The 15,176-nt window shown below is 46.6% G+C and overlaps 1 long non-coding RNA gene across 1 annotated transcript in view; it reads right to left on the reverse strand.

The window, feature by feature from the left end:
* Positions 1 to 8,199: 8,199 nt before the first annotated feature.
* LOC143008260 (uncharacterized) overlaps positions 8,200 to 15,176 on the reverse strand; it is a 70,863-nt gene continuing 63,886 nt past the window's right edge. Inside the window, exons 4-5 of the long non-coding RNA XR_012964575.1 lie at positions 11,696 to 11,781; positions 8,200 to 10,690 (exon numbers count right to left, since the gene is read on the reverse strand). This is a non-coding gene — a long non-coding RNA (uncharacterized LOC143008260). The remainder of the gene's footprint in view (positions 10,691 to 11,695; positions 11,782 to 15,176) is intronic.

Here is a 15,176-nt window from a genome sequence, read left to right on the forward strand (position 1 = left end):
CAAATGCCCATCCAACAGGAGCTGCATTCCACCAGCTGTCAGCCGCTGATAAAGCCTGCGGGAACACAAACTAAAGAAGCATTCCTCTCATTAAAGGCAGGCTCACTTCAAGGCATGGTCTATATCTGAAATAATGTCAGAGGCCTCACTCACACTCCCTCACACACACACACACACACACACACTGCCAACATGTGCTCTGTATATATTTCAGCTTTTCCTGAGGATACATTATTTATGCAGACTGTCATAACAGATCCCAAATGAAAAGGAAACAAATTCTGTCATTTTCACATATTTATCCAATCTGTGTGTGAAGCCAGTCAGAGCAAGTGTGTTTGTGTGTGCGTGAGAGAGATAATGTGTGTACACGTGCATATTTGTTATTGAGACACAGTAATATGATAAGCAATAAAAACAAGTATGAGACCGTCTCCAAGGTGCCCTGCACACACACACACACACACACACACACGCACACACTCACACACACACACACACGCACGCACACAGTTTTTTATATGACCAAGCTGTGCTCTATAAGCATGAGCTAAAATTTCCATGGTTACGAGTCCAGCGAGGTCAGTCACAGGAAGTGAGTGCTAGGTGTTGATTGGCTGGGAGATAATTACACTTCCTTTTAAGATGATGTGCAAACAGGGCTTTTCTCTATTTAGAAGCTGTAGTAAAGCATTATCAGCCGTTTCAGCTGCTGCCTGGCCGCCCTTATTAGTCTCTTTATCCCCCAGTTTGGGATGGTTATCCTTTGGTGTGATAAATTATGCATTATGCTGTCTGGTATCTTAAAAATACCCGGCACACACACCAACCCAACCCACAGCAGCCTATAAAGCCACTGTCAATATTATGGAAGGGGCGCGCTGTCATGTTAATTAGTTGTGAGAAGCCTTTCATTTGTTGGCTCGTCAGAAAGAAAGGCTAAACCATTCCCCAAACCCACAATATTAAGGTTTCATGACTGCAGAGACATTTTGCCATCTGAATGCTCTTTCATTTATTTTCTCTCTACCGGTCTAATCCATTTCAGGGTGCCAGGGATGTGGCACCTCTCCCATCATGCACTGGAAGGCACCAGACATGTTGACAGTTCAAAGGAGCCAAGCTTTGTGCAAACACCAAGGTTTGGTTTCCCTTCCTCTTTGCCTTTGGCTTTAATTCATTCTGAAATGTAAGTTTACCTATTGGGTGAAAAAAATGATTACAAACACTCACGTTTTCTACACATTTTTAGCAGCTATGCCACTTAATATTTAATATTTCCCTTCTTTTCCCTCTTTCTCTTAATGGCAGTAGCTGAAGCTGCCTCCCACCTTGTTTCTTCTTCTTCTCTGGTTTAGCAATTTTCTGTTATAACTCCAAATAAGTTAAATGTTCTCTCTCAGACTCACCGTCCTGGAGTTATGTTTTAATCACATTAAAAACCTGTTAATTGAATTAAAATGTCACATCTTCTAATAATACCCTCACTTACAGCCTACAGAACACATTTTTTTGGAAAGTGGCACCCAAGCCCCATAGCTAAAAGCTCCTTAACACACTCTGTGGTTGCTTCCTCTATGTATCCCATTTGCGATACTCGTGCGATGTGTTCAAGCCTCAAACGTTCTCTTATCTCTAATGTTGTGCCTGGAGAAATCCCATTTTTTGAGCGGCACAATAAAGCCTGTGCACCCAGACGCCCTCCCTCTCCCCTGCATCACATGAGCGCTGCACCGCTGCAGGCGGGGTGAGGCGGTGCAGAGTTCACCGGGTCACTGCGGTGTGTTTGTGGGTGTGGGGCCGAGGAATGGCGGCGTTACATCACACAGAGCGTCAGATAATGGCACATTAACATGAATAATGCATCCGTGTTGACAAGCAGAGGGAAACACAGTGAGTCTAAATATTCTATAAGGAGAGGAATTCATAGAATAGAATAGCACTTTGGGAACTAATGGGCCGTCAGGTGTCACATCCTATGATGAAGAGGCAGAGCCGTGTGTGTGTGTGTGTGTGTAAGGGCCTGTATGAATATAGTGCTCGTTATTGTGCAATACGGGCTATAAACCCCTTCCTCAGAAAAGCTTTTTAAATGTATTCTCATTTTAGGCTGGGTGCTTCTCACTTGTGCTTTGTTGTCAGCAAAAGGCTTTTTTACTGTTTTTATAAAAATATTCTAAGTAGTGCAGCGGCCCAGCGTCTGTGGGATTCACTATAATTAGTTTTCCAGACAGGAAAGTGGAAATGTGCTGGCAAGAAAATAAAGACGTAACAGGATGAAAGTCCACACAGACATAATATGTGGACACTTAGTTCTGTTGGAAAAAGTTTTGGATCGGAGTTCTGACAGCTTGGTTGTCGACGGTGACAAAAAAATATTTAAAGAAGTCCTTTGGGAGCGTCTGAACCTGCTGTCACTTTGAACTGCAAAACTGTTCAATTAAGGAGGTAGAAGAAGCTCTCGCTGCATTCCTCAGTGCATACCTCTGTCAAGGCTGAACAAGGTTAGGAAAGATGTAGTATAGTTGTGATTTTCTGAGTTAAAGAAAGAGAAATAACTACAATAATAACTGGAGTTGATTGGTTCATTTGTCATACGGAGAAGTGGTTTAACTCATCATGGATCTGTACACAATGAGGCCTATTATGGGATGGATGTGCCTGATCTTTACCTTTACAAAGGAGGTTCTGTTTCCCACTGTGTCTGCCTACTGATTTGCTTTTTGCCATCTTACTGACAAGGTTCTACTCCAAACAGTGAAGTGAGACGTGGCTCAGGGAGGAACTCAGTGTGTGTGTGTGTGTGTGTGTGTGGCGAGGAGGTGAATCTAAGATGGATCCAGCTATTTCCTGAAACGATCTGTTCACATTACGAGTGAGTGGAGATAGTGGATCTGTTGTTGTCGTCAATTTCATCAAAAGAAAAACGACAAACTCAAAAAAACTTCATTGAACTTTGTTTCTGCTTCATCAAGAAAATGTTGGAGCAATTAAACTGGAGTTCCTTTGATTGTAAACATGGTTCTCATTTAGGTTTGAACACGAGGGGAAAGTATTACATCTCCACTTAGAATATGCTTTAACATGTGAGAACATGGAACACTGATGAAACCCAAAGCTTCTTCTTTAAGAGCCTGCAGCCTGGCTCCCTTCCATCATCCCACCCAGGAGGATCAATTTCATCATTCATCCACTGATTATCATTTTAATACACTATACTCCATATTCAGATGTGGGGCCACCCTGGGAACAAATCCACTTACATAATCCTTATCAAGATTGAGATCTATCTATCTATCTGTATAATTCTATATCTCATCTCGTCTCAGACGGACTGACCCACTTCTCTCTCTCCCTCTCTCTCTCTCTCTCTCTCCAGAACAGACTGTGCCTGGAGGGGAGGCTGGCCACGACATAAGGCCACTGCAGAGCTGACTGGTTCAGGGGTCCATCTCAATGGGCTCCTTTGCTCCCCCGTCTTCCCTCAAGTCATTACGGTGGCAGAGAGCAGACAGAGGGAATGGATGAGTTTCATTCCGACGCGGCGCCTCCACTTGTCTGATCATTCAAGGTCATAATCAAGCAGATCGATAGAGCAGACTGATGTACGAGGAAGAGGATAACAGAGGACACAAGCCTTTTTCCTCTCTGGATGTGTGTGTCTGCCGTCTGCTGCTGCTGGAGCGCACACCTCTGGGTCACACACAGTGCCTTATCTCACTTCCCCACTCGGACACTAGATGTCAGTGGAATGCAGCACAGTGCTTGATTAAGGCTCCAGTCTGCTTCCTTTGTCTCCTCTCAATCCTGCACACTGGATAAACAGCATACATATTTGAAATCATATAATGTGTTAATCTGTTCAAATCCCTTCTTGCTGTTGCTTGAGAATCTCAAACACACACACACACCACACGCATCCCATGAAAGCTCAATCTGAGGCCAAGGAGAAACTCAAATCATCTGTCAGCGCCGTGCGTCGTCTCTCTGCTTCTCTCAAGTTTGTCTTTGTCTCTCCAATTTATTCAAAGTCTAATATTTATTGACTCACTTGAGCAATAATTTCCACCGCGTGTTTACAGAGGAGAAAATTGCTTTGCATGAAGTCAGATCATCACTCAGGCTGATTTGCTCCTGCGTCTCTGCACACTGGAACAACAGCATCCATATTTTAAAGTAACATAATGTGTTTGTGTATTCCTATCTTCAAAGGCTCCCGCAGCACACGTGTGGCTGCCGTGACGCCGAGTGTGTCATCAGTGTGAAAGTTTCATTTCAGATCGGTGTCTGCTGTCATATTGCTCCACATCAAAAGCTCACATTATAGATCCATGACTTTCAGTATAATCACATTACAACACAGTTCTGCTTTATACGGCGATGTTGGGCGACGGGATCATTACCATATCAATAAAACCATTTATCATTGATATAATTAGGTAGCTGACAGAATGTCATTCCAAAGTGGCACGCACAGTATCTACCCCCCCTCCTCTGCCCCCCCCCCCCCCTCCTCCTAGAAGTCATTAATGTATCCTAGTGTAATATTATCACATGGCTCCATTCCTCTCCTCTATCTAATCTAATTCATCAGTCTAATAGGTCATAATTAATTGCTTCATTATTAATCGAGTGATGTCATACCTACATGCCTGGGGGCAGAATGAACTGTCTGTCAGGCAGGCGGGCGCGCTGCTTTGGAGCGTGTGTGTGTGTGTGTGTGTGTGTGTGTCGCGCGGGGCGGATGCGGAGATCAGCACTTGAGCTTTTGCGCTCAACGGCGTCAAAAAGCTCATCAGACTTTAAGCATCGGCGGATCAGATTGATCACCTTTTTCAGCGCGGCGGTTGTGATTACTGCACATTACCTGAGGTCAAAAGGTTGAGATATCAGTGAGGAGGAGATTACACCGCACAGGTGCATGAATATTTAACTGTCTCATTCTGATGAGGTCCTACATGCTCTTTCTTTGGCTAACTTGGGCCTGAGGAGACGGTGATTAGCCTCAGGGATCAGACTAAGCACCGGGGACGGAGGAGAGAGGAGGGCCGCTGACACAGAGTGGACGACCTCCTTCAGAGTAAGAGGAGGTGTGAGGATAAGAGAGCGATTGTTTACTTCCTGAGCTATGACACTGATGAACCTCGCAGCTCTTTAAAGATAAACTCAATCTCATCAACTCCAACCTCCAAAAACTATTTCAGATCCACAACTGAGGCCCTTCTCCCCACACACACACACACACTCACTCACACACACACACTCACACACACGCTGATTCTGTTATTGCGTTTATAGCTTGTAATAAAATTGCAAAGCATGTGCACTCCTGCAAACGTGCTCTGCTTTGTTGGGGACTGGAGGGACACACACACACACACACACACACACACACACACACACACACACACCAAAAGGCCAAAACAAACACGCAGATCTGCATCATAAAAACACACTGCTGGAGAGGTTGAGACTGACGTTAAGGCAAACACAATAAAGTCTTCCACTGAGAGAAACATAAAGAAACCTACACATATTCATGCACACACACGCACATACACACACACACTCACACACACACACACAGAAATGCATATTTTAACCACCTTGCCAGCACTGGCGCTGTATCATTGTCAACCATCTGCCCCTTTGTTTCAAGCAGCATTGTAACCTTTCCCAGAGTGTGTGTGTGTGTGTGTGTGTGTATGTGTGTGTGTGTGTGTGTGTGTGTGTGTCTGTGAGCCCGTGTAGTTGTCTGTTATCACTGGTGTGCATGCGTGCTTGTATATCCAGTGTGTGTTCTGGCTGCCAAACGTCCATTTGGTTGGGAAGTCTTGCCAAGGTGAGGCGGAGGTCAACTCCACACAGCTGAATCACTGAACAGCACCGAGGCGAGCCGCAGCCAAGCCTGGCAAACACGATGTCATCATCTGGGTGGGAGAGCGCTCAGCGAGGATGGGGCTTCTTCATATTAGGGGTAAATACAGACAGAAGCTGTGCGCCGTTCATTCTTTGGATTAATGAGAAATGAGAAAATGAGGAAATGAGGAAATGAGCCGTTATTTGTTTTCTTCTCTTCTCAATCTGAAATCAAACAGTTTGGATTCTTCTGCTTTTGTTAGAAGTCATTACGGAGATGGAGGTCTCACACTTTGAGCCGCAGCATGTTCTCACACAGCAAAGAACACAACAACGGGCCTCGACTCACAACCTTCTGATCACCAACCAGCATCTGTGCTCCCTGAGCCTCAGCTCCTCTTTGGTCCTTCAGCTCATCTGGCTTGGGACGTAACAGAGTGAGTGTAAGTCAGAGTGACACGGCCCTGAGTGACTGCTCCTCCCAGACACCATCACCATCACATCATCTGTGTACCAGGCAGCTCAGTGAACAGCCTCAACAAGGCACAACAGGTTGGCCACCTGTTTGCTGATTCAATGCAAAGGGAATAGATGAACTGGATCAGGCTGCTGGGCTCTGAACTTCTCCAATGTGGGAAGTGTCCTGCTGACATTAGAGCTACACTTCAGTGGATCAGGATCCCGGAAAACCTGGAGCATCAGGCCGAGTCCTCCTGCTGACCTTTGCTCTACTTAAACGGACAAACTCTGACTCCAGCAGAAAGCAAAACTCTCCATTCTCAGCTCCAATCTTCTTCCAGTCTTGGTCAATTTACCACCAATTCCTTTTCTTCTTTGTACCTAACTTCTGATTGATACCAGAACAAAACCACGAGAAAACCAAGTAACAAAAACAGAAGAATCCAGAGCGTTTTAGGGTTTGTTGTCATTTCGATTTCAGATTGATGAGAAAAAAACCAAATATTGGCTTGTTTACTCGTTTTCTATATCAAAAGAATGAACCTTATTACTTATAACCTAGGTGGCGTATATATTCCAGCTCTGTTAATGCAAATCCTCCTTATTTCCTTGAGCTTCCTGTCTGTTTGTCTCATTTCGCTGGGACTTAAAACGATGCATCCTTGTCTCTTTTCACACTGGGTTGTCGGTCAAGGCTGTTTTTCTGTGTGGGGCCAAAGCTCCTCGGTCCCCACTGAGCTTTCATGCTTTCATCCTTGGATCTGATCAATAATGGATGTAGCTCCCACAGCCTCACAGACAGGGAGAGCGGGATTGCTTGGAAAAAAAACTTGGAAAAGCAGCCTGGATCCTGCCAGCCCCGGAGCGCCGTGCCAGAGAGAGAGCCGCGCCTGGCCGCCAATTAGCGACAACATTTTACAGTCGCTCGCTGGGCGTGACTGTTTAGAGGCATGCTCAAAGACACACACACACACACACACATGCACACACACGCTGACAGACACCCCTAGAGACCCGCTGACCTACTCCCCTAACCACTTTATTGATCTGTGGGCCAAAGATGTGAAAGCCTATTGAGGTCATCATTAATGTTTCATCATATCCAGAAAATGTCAAATGTGGCTCGGAAGCGTAAACACGGACGCGTCAGATGTTATGGACTCAAACATGCAAGAGCTTTGAAGAAATTCTCCGTGCATCTATATGAATGATACATGTGAGAGTGGAGGATACCGGGTATGGAGCCCGGTATGATGCAACTCTTCCATCACCAGCAGTCCTGATGCTGTCATTCATTTTCCTCTGGACTCCTGCAGAGACATATACAGTATTCTGAGAAGATATTCCACATTCCCTCTGCACCGGCCTCTAGCATCCTGCAGAGGACGGCCATATATGAGCCCATATCAACACACATGTGAGCGTCTCTGCTCTTATTTGATGCTTTTAGTCCATGCAGTTGTGCTTTGATAAATATTCTAGCACACAAACAAACACACCAAGGGACTCCACGCCACGCATTAACCAACACACACGCAGTGTATCCCACAGGGACGGATCTAATCCAGCAGCCATGCATTTGGACATGAGACACGCAACGGTTGAGGTTTTCCAATCCATATACACTGATACTTAAACCTAGAAGCCAATCCAGCTGATGGCGGCCCTCGGTGACCTCGCCTTATGACGGCTCCCTGCCGTTCTTCTGGGAATGACGCGATAAACCCCCGACGCTTGTTTTTGTACTGGAGCGCTCGCGGAGGCCGTGTTCTGCTTCTTGGGGCCCTGCCTCTGTAATCCTGCAGACAGGGGCTCCCCTCTGTGCTGCACAGAGGCCCATTGAGAGGCTGCGATTTATGGGTGGGGCCCCGCACAGGCCGGCCTTGTGTGGGAACCCCAGACTGCACCGGGCCAGAGAGCATAAATCCAAGTTTATAGGGGAAAATAAAGAGAAATTCCATTTTGCACAGAATATGATTAGTTCCTCCTAACTCTGTCTCAGGTTTACTCTGAAAAACATCACAAACACAAAATCACAGTGTGTTCAAAATCACTGATGAGTAATGAACCATAAATGTGTTTTTACAGCATTAAAACTTTCAAATCCTATTTTGATGTGTTTTTATTTTAGTTTCAGTTTTCACTCTTTGTTTATCTGGCTCTACTCTTTCTCCTTCTTAATCATTTATCTTTTTCTTTTACACTTCTTTATCACACACTTGCGTCTCTTTTTAAAGTTTTTTTTCACCCCAGACTTTCACCGAAATTCATTTTTATTTAACGATTTAGACATTTTGATTGATTATTATTCCTCTTTGATTGATTCTGTTATTTTCTTTCATGTTTACTGGATCATTCTCCTTTGTTTCCACTTCTTTTAAAACCTTGTTTTTGTCAATCAAACATCTTTGAGAAGCCCTACGAGTTACATTTCACGACAAAACGACATAGAAACATACAAACAAATCAATCTTAATAAGCCGACTGACCTATTCTATCATATTCAAAGATATCACAAAGGACAGCAGGAAACAGAGTAAGCGTGTGGATGTGTAGGACAAGAGGACGAGAGGAGGAGAGGAGGAGAGGACGAGAGGACGAGAGGACGTCCTATAGAGCACAAAGACAGAGCCAATCATTCATCAGACATTAGCCGACCTCTTTGCCTGTGATTCGGTCCTTTTCTCTCCTCTCCACTCCACAGTGCGAGCTCTTATTAGACCGGGGCCATATCTCTCACTGAACAATGACTTCATGTCTCTGCAGTTAATTATCTGTCTGATCCATACCATAGAGAAGAATGAATGAACTCAGATACTGTGTTCCATACATAGGCCACGCTAATGTTCTTTCCATATAGGCAGGCCCAGGCAGAGGCAAGAGACAGAGCTATTAGAGCCATGTAATGAGTTTACCAATGAGTAATGGCTGCACAGAGACTTCTTCTCTCCACATTCATTTGAAATCAGCTCCTGTCCACCATCCCGAGTACAAATCCAGACACTCATTTGTGAGTTGGAGCATAATTTGGAGTAAACACTTGTAGTAACATTGTTAAGCAGATCTGTAGCGTAGCAGAGCTGCGGTGTGTTTGTGTACACTGCTACTGTTACGGGGCATAAATCCTGGGGGGGCCCGGGGGGGTTTGAGTGCCCTCTCCTCCCCGAGTCCGAGCCCGTACCTGTACAGTATATTGGCCTGAAATACAGTAATGGCGGCGGCGGCGGCGGCTGTGATGCATTGTGTGTGCCGGTCCTGCATCAGTGCCTTTAAACACCTCAGCTATCATTCTGCAGCACCGGTGTTTATTTAAATGGATTTTGTCTGCTAAGGCTGTAAAGAGAGCGAGCATAAAACACCCAGGGCCGCCGAATTACCAGCAATAAAGCTGCGAGCGGGCGCCTCTTGACGGAGCTAAGCTGAGGTGAGCCAAACTAGGCCATGCAGGACTACCAAATCCCCAAGCCTGCCTCTGAATTCCCGCTAATTGTCTCTCCTTGTCATCCCTGTTTACTCAAGCCTCACCACTCTCTCTGCCATAATGGATTCAGGGGCCTGACACGCCATGTTTGATTGATTTCTCCCCCTGACCACTCAGTGGAAGGACTCCTGGCTGCGTGCCAGCTGTACAGCGGGCCGTCCCTGGTGTGTGTGTGTGTGTGTGTGTGTGTGTGTGTGAGAGTGAGTTCATGCATGTGTGTGTGTGTGTGCGTGCCCAGATGGAGCCACTATAGCATAACCGCCATGCTATAACTCTACAGTAGGACGGTGCGGCGTACAGCGCTGTGCCCGCAGGGTGTCATTAACATTTAGAAACAGCCCCAGCATCAGTCACACTGCCTCTGCTTAGGTGTGTTTAACCTTTCTATATGGAGGGATACAGCAGCCTAGAACAGAGGGGACCTAACAAAGAAATAGACCTGCTAGAACGGGAAGAAGTATTAAAATGTAAAATGAAGTTAAACAGAGGGCAGAACGGAGTAATGGGGTCGCTCCATTTATATATTTGAGGTGCGAGCGATCAGAAAAGTCACAGCAAAGTCATCCAGGTTTGATTTGAGTCCTGAGGAGATGGAGAAAGTCGCCCCGCAGTTAGTTTTCATTTCGATCTGAACTTCCTGTCTGTTCTATGGAGTGTGAGTCTGTGCTGCTTGAGGTTCCAGGCGTCTCGGGCCTGAGCAGTTCTGATGATGGATGTGCAGAGCTGTCAGGTCCGGATCGCCTCGGTTAGGATGATAGATCCGACCCCACGGAGAGGTCGAGGAAAGTTCACACACCGCCAGAGTTAAGTTGCTTTGTGTTCTCCCTCAACTCCAAACGCTCGGCTGACGTGTACTGGAGTGGGAGTCAAGGACGCACATGTGGCTGAGAGCTTGATAAAGAGAGAGAGAGAGAGGGAGATGGAAGGGAGAGAGGAAGAGAGAGGGAGAGAGGAAGAGAGAGGAGGAGGAAGAGAGAGGGAGAGAGAGAGAGAGAGAGAGAGAGAGAGAGAGAGAGAGAGAGAGAGAGAGAGAGAGAGAGAGAGAGAGAGAGAGAGAGAGAGAGTGGTTCTCATTATCACTGAATAACTTGCAGGCCCGTTCCGCCAATTATAGAGTGTGACTGTCAAAGTTGTTAACTTGTCTGCGTACAGATGTTGTGGAAAGTGTTTAATATTTAGGAGATAAATAGGATTCACAGACGTTTATCCTCCTGCATAAAGTCCTGAAGTCATAAAGTCTTCAATCGGCTCCACAGCAGCAGCAGAAGCAGCCTGTAGTTGTGAGGCTGTGTTGACTGAAGGTTATGTGTTGTGGATAAACACGTCAAAGTCAAAGTGCTGTAAAGTGGCAGGGTTCTGCAGCACGGAGCTGAAAATACACATTGTAATTAAAGAGCAGTATAAACAGTAGGTGTGTGTGTGTGTGTGTGTGTGTGTGTGTATGATCTAAGCTCAGTAATCTAACAGTAAATTATGAAGCAGTGTTAAATAAAGGGGAGCATTAGCCACAGCTGCCAGCTTACACTGATTGATAGACTGCACCAGCCGTGGCAGACAGGCTGAGGTATTGAGTGTGTGGAACGGTGTGTGTGTGTGAGTGTATGTATGGCCCAGTGTGTGTGTGTGTGTGTGTGTGTGTGTAATTGCAGTCGGAAGTGTATTACAACTATTATTAGAGAGGTAAATCACTTTATGAGGTAAGCTTATGTTATGATGAATATAATTCAGTGAACACCGCTCAGTGTGTGACACAGTGTGTACTGCAGGAGGAGGCATGTGTATAAAAGTGTAATTAGGCTCTAATCCATACATGGGACTCATAATATAAATGGATGTATGGCAGAATATGAGTGAAGCTTCAGTGGTGTGAACGCTGCATCCATCACTCCTCTGTACCTGCTGACGCTCTGCTGAGTGGATGAGGGGGCCCGACTCCATCCCAGGGGTCAAAGGGCACCAGGCAGGGTACACACTGGTCAGATCTAACACGCAGAGACACACACACACACAGATGTCAGACATATGGGGCAGTGAGGTAATAGTAGAACCTGGAGGAGGAGGAGGAGGAGACACAGACACATGGAGAACAGGTGAAGCTCACACAGGGATTCAAACCCAGGACCTCCATGCTGGGGGGCGATAACACACCTTCACACACACACGAGCCGATGTGACACATGTCAGAGCGGCACTGAGCTGCAGGGCGTAACCACGAGGCGTAGAAGAACCAGCAGGGCAACAGAGGAAGACTCATTTTCCTTTTCCATTCTCTTCACATATGTTGAATGTCCTCATGTGCTTCCTCCTCTGTTCTTCATCACGACTCAGTAATGTTCAGGAATTCAGATGTGACCTCCTACAGTCTGGCAAACGTGTTGAGAGTGAGAGCGGGAAGCAAACAGCAACGAGGTGACGACAGGCGATGACACCAGAGTAGAAAAAAAGGGAGATGTCAGATTCCTCATCTGAACGATCAAGCAGACGTATTGGATTTGTGGGAACAGAGTCGAGGCTGAGAGTCCACAGAGGGAAAGCAGACACACACTCCATCCATCTGAGAGGGAAACTTGCTCCTCTAACATCCCTCCATTACAGAGCAGGGATGGATTCTGAGGCTATGAAACCGATTTCCTTCCTTAAATCGAAGTAGCATCTTTCTGAAATCCTTTTGCTTGACGGTAGACAGGTAGAAGTCTCTGCTGCCAGTCGTTTGGGATTGAGCCAGCGTTCCCTTTTCCCACACTGAGGCGAGCTGGACGGAGAAAGCTCCCAAAACAAGTAAAGGGATGAACACCTGGAACCTCCCGGCCTGGGAGAGGAAACGCAGTGTGACTCAGAGAGGAAGAGAGGATGATGAAGGAGAGGCAGTTTGGCGGAACGCGATACCGGCCTTGTCACGGTGAATCTGACGCTCGGTCCAACACCAACAAAGAAGAGATTTGCATGATGCGGCTAAAAATAACAATCAGTTCCTCCGCGATGTGGAAGGAAATGAAATTAAAAGAAAGCTTCCTTCATAAACGGCCTTTCTTCTTCTTCCTCTTCTTCCTCTTCTTCTGCTTCTATTGATTTTGCGGCGCTGACATTTGAGATGACGGCAGCAACGCCAAATGAAGATCAACAAACTTGGAGGTGCAGCGGAGGCCGCCGGAGGGCCGCGCCGCCGCCGCCGCCTTCCTCCCACTTTAAATGGATATTTCCCGTGTGGACGTCTTGTCTTTTATGATTTAGTCTCAGCCCGGCAACAACAGCTCTCAGCGTGAGGCGAGAGAGGGAAGAGAGCGTTTAACCAAACACAACAAATGCTGCAGTCAAAGCCCGGTACTTTGGTGTGTATGTGTGCGCAAACAAGAGAAGAAGAAGAAGAAGGAGAAGGAGAAGGAGAAGAGGGAAGTGGAGAGATAATGAGATGCATGTGGCTGGTTTGAAGACAGTCGCTCCCGTGGGATTCAGCTGCAAAATCCTGTGAGTTTGTTTTCTCCCTCTGCTATCACAAACAAACAAACAACGTGTTCAAAGATGGACGATCATTCTGAGTGAAAAAAAACAGGACGCTAGCTTTCATCTCCTGCAGCCGGCGTCAGACTTTGATGAAGACAAAAGGTAAAGCAGCAGAAGTTTCTACATCACGTTTACTTTGACACATTCTGCCGGTTGAAGCTCGAAATCCGAAACACGCCGGACGCTTTTGCTCTTATTTGCGTGCTCGATGAATGTTTCTGAAGCTGCGGGTTTTAGTTCTGTCACACAACACGCAGGATGCAGGAGAGTGTCGTACAACTCTGATCCATATGTGCGACTAATCAGAGCGCCGCCAACAACGTGTGCAATCAACTGAGACTCCACATGAACCGCCGCGGAGACGGGAGTGTGACACGCAAACGTGAGGAGAGAAATGTGGTATCACAACTCTAATCAAACCCCACGTGTGTGCCTGTGTGCGTGTGTGTGTGCGTGTGTGCGTGTGTGACCTTAACACCGAGGCATCTCTGATTATTCCTGGATATGGAGTAAATGGGAATAATTTTCGCTTTGATGAGCTTTTGCTTAAATCTGTCACATGGCTGCCTTCACGCTCTCTGGCAGATGTGAAGATGACATCATTCCTTCGCACACACACACACAGACAGACACACACTGGCTCAGGCACTGTGCTAAAGGTAAAACTAAAGCGCTCTCCTAAATGCATAGAGATCCCTCAGATACAGCGGGGGTCGACTGCCTCTCATATATTCTCCGCCTGTCTGTGCTTCAGTGTTTGGAATTACTTGTATGGTAATTTCTCAGAAACTATACATTTAAAAGAGCCCATTTCTATGGCTGTGAAGAGATACGGGCCAGGTGAGGTCAGAGGAGATTGTGCACCCATTTTCTCCATCAAACACCCACTGAGTGAGGCATTCAGATCCATACAGCCGCCGCTTCTGTATTCAGCGCTCATTTAGAGATAGAGAGATGAGAGGAGATGAAGGGAAGGAGAGACGCCAGACGGCCAGACGGCCAAACGGCGAGGAGCTGTGGAATCACACGCCGGCGAGGGCGGCGGTGGAAGTGAAAGGAGGTGGATCGTATGAAAGCAATATTACAGCCGGCAACTTAAAGCTGGAGACGGGCCAGACTGGAATTTCACTCTTTCTCTTAATCTGTTACTCTGCATCCTACCAGCACATCCCTCTCTCCTCTCTCCTCTCTCCTCTCTCCCTCTCCACTCCATCCCACCTCATCATCTAATCCAGCCTGAGGGGAGGGGATGTACTGTATCTGTGTGTGTGTGTGTGTGTGTGAAAGATGAGCCCGTCTTAGCCTCACTCTAACTCCAAGCACCTCACAAACACACACACACACACACACGTATAAACACACAGGTCCGTCAGCATCGGTGCACTTTTGCTCTTGTGCGCTCACAGCAACACACGCTCAAGCATCCACCTACACACTCAAACCAAACCATACACACAGACACACAGACACACACACACACACAGACGCACACACACACTGCTGGCATGGCTGGCTTGGTGTGTGTGCATGCTCTGGCTGTGATTAGAGGGGCAGGGGTTGTGATCTGGGCTCGGAGGTGCGATGCTGCATGTATTATACATAGAACAATGAATCTTTGGAGAAAATGGTAATCCAAACACAGATGAAATATTCATGCTGTATGGCTGTGTGGTTCACCTCTCTCTGCTCCGTAACCAGATAAGAGCCAGGCAGGGTTAACGCTGAGGTAAATTAGGGAGAGAGAGGGAAGGAGAGAGGAGGAGAGGAGGAGAGGGGAGGGAGAGAGAGAGTGAGAGAGAGGAGAGAAGTGATGTAGTGAAGCATGAAATCATGGCTGGCTTGTGTAATTTAGCTCTGGGATGGAGCTCAGTGGCTA

Source organism: Genypterus blacodes, unplaced genomic scaffold (genome assembly GCF_046128005.1).
Source record: "Genypterus blacodes isolate CSIRO-AG114 ecotype Tasmania unplaced genomic scaffold, CSIRO-AGI_Gbla_v1 ptg000100l_1, whole genome shotgun sequence".
NCBI classification, from domain to species: Eukaryota; Metazoa; Chordata; class Actinopteri; order Ophidiiformes; family Ophidiidae; genus Genypterus; species Genypterus blacodes.